Below are 2,625 nucleotides of genomic sequence, written 5' to 3'. Positions count from 1 at the left end.
GGGGGGGGGGGGGGGGGGGGGGGGGGGGGGGGTCTAAGAAGACCTAGTCAACTTAATTGATTAGTGAGTGATTGACATTTTGCCACTTGGAATTAGGGGTGCTCACGGTTTGGATAAATATCGATCCAAATCGAAAAATTAAACTAAATCGATAAAATAAAATCGATTTTATTTGGATTTGGTTTGGTTTGATTTTAGATTTTTAAAAATCGGTAGTATTTGATTTGGTTATGGTTTTATTCAAAAAATTTGAAGAAATAACCAAATCAAACCAATGAATTATATACATATATTTTGTTAATATACATACTTAATATATATATTGTTTTTATAAACAATTTTAAAGATCTTATATCTGTTTTCATTAAAATTTCTTTATACTTTACTTATTGAAAGCAAGAATACTCAAGGTGAAAACATTTATCTTATCGATTTCATGTAATATGAGTGTCTGTGACAATTCTTTGTGGAACTAAAAATGTTATTGTTTCTTCCTTCTAGGCCAATATAGTGAATTTTAAAGTTTTATTGATAGTAAATTCAGTGATCGAAAGTTCGGTAATTTAAGTCATTGTAACTATTTTTTGTTTTGAATGGATTGTTGTCACTTTTTTCACATTTTGAATGAATTGTTTCTTTTATTTTTGTGTATGATTAATAACCGAACCAAACCAAACCGAAATCGATAACCACCAAACCGGTAAATGTATATTATATTTGGTTTGGTTTGGTTTTGATAATTTTAAAATCGATTAAGTTGATTTGATTTTGATTTTGATTTTGACCAATAACCGATCCAAACCAACCCTTGAACACCCCTACTTGGAATTATTAATAAGTCAACTAATAAGTCATTCACCTTTAATTTATCGAACAATAAATAGCAACTATAACATGGCATTTAATTAGTAGCTGTTATATACTCTTCCAAACTCTATCTATTATTTATTCACTTTGTCCTATTTTTCTTTTATTCAACTTTACATTAATAGTGTGTTTAGTAGGTATCAAAACATTTTATAAATTTTTAATTTGAAAAATATTATTTCAACAATATTTATATATGGTTCGATAACACAAGGATGGAGATGAAATGGTCTCGCCGTGAACGTATGGGAGGGACGTGGAAGTGGGCTTTTTGGGAGCCGGGGTTGATGTGAGTTGGAAAGGGGATGCAACGGTGGAAAGGAGACAATCAAGATTTTATGTCATTTATAAAATTTGTTTTTCTTATTTTTACAAGAAAAGTCATGATTTAAGTTTCACATATAAGTCACATAAAAAATCTTTGCAGGTAATTTAGAAAATACTGAAAAGTAACAGAACATGATACATTTAATTAGGGATAAGAGTTTGAAAAATACCCTAATTTTGGTCGAATTTGTTGTTGCGATACTAAACTTTCATGAGGACCTATTACCTCCCTAGACTATTTAATACCGTATTTTACAACATATATATTTGCCCACGTGGACATAAAAAATAATGCAAACTTATAAAGAGTAATGTGTCCACGTGGGCATATATATATATATATATATATATATATATATATATATATATATATTTAAAATACACTATTAAATAGTTCAGGGGGTAAAAAATACGGTATTAAATAGCCTAGGGAGGTAATAGGTCCTTATGAAAATTTAGTATCGCAACAGCAAATCCGACCAAAATTGGGATATTTTTCAGACCCTTATCACATTTAATTACCTTGGTAATTTTAAAAATCATTAGGTTATCGATATACATAACTTAAATGCTTTCTATCAATATTTTCCAGGATAAGGTTTGTCCTACAAGTTGAGCAAATATTTTATTTTAATTATTGCATAATAATCCGACAATACATCAACATTTAATGTACAATTTCCCCACAAGAGCCGTCGTCTACTAATTTGTTGCCAAAAGGATTTTGGAGATCTTATTATTATAATGATGTGTACAAAATATTTACAGAAATTTTAGAGATTAGTGGTTAACAAAAATTAATCTTAGAATAAAAGTTAGCTAATTTGGAATTTGGCAAGCCTAGATAGAAGGTCGAATTGCGCTAATATCCGATTATCTCAATCGTACTACATAAAAACTTGCAAGTCTATTCATTTTAGAATAATTTCAAACATGCAGGGTTTGAAGTTATGGTAAATCAAACCAAAATTCAAACAAACTGTTTTAAGTTTTATACGGTTGACACTGAAGCACATATGATTGAAGTTCAATTATTTTGAACTGAAGTTTAGTCATCTTATCTGAACTTTTAACCATATATATATCTAAATTTTAGCTTTTTCAGTCTGAAGTTCAGATAATCTTGCCTAAAATTCATAAACATATGATTGAAGTTCAGCTATTTTGTTAAATTTTAGATTAAAATATCTGAACTTCAATCATATTTTATCTGAAGTTATTTCAAAGTGAATAAACACGGTAACAACAAAAATGATGTGATTATATAAATTATTTTTAAACTGACGATATATATAACTTAAACTCGGTTATATTAATGAGCCCAATAATTGTGAAGTCTTCACCTGCCAAAAGCACATCCCATAAATGCACCTCTCACACCTTCAAATAATGTCCTTCCCCTACCATTTGTAATGCATTTAAATCTTACTA

Source organism: Solanum stenotomum, unplaced genomic scaffold (assembly GCF_019186545.1).
Source record: "Solanum stenotomum isolate F172 unplaced genomic scaffold, ASM1918654v1 scaffold25311, whole genome shotgun sequence".
In the NCBI taxonomy this organism is placed as follows: Eukaryota; Viridiplantae; Streptophyta; class Magnoliopsida; order Solanales; family Solanaceae; genus Solanum; species Solanum stenotomum.
Note: the sequence above shows the minus strand (reverse complement) of the source record.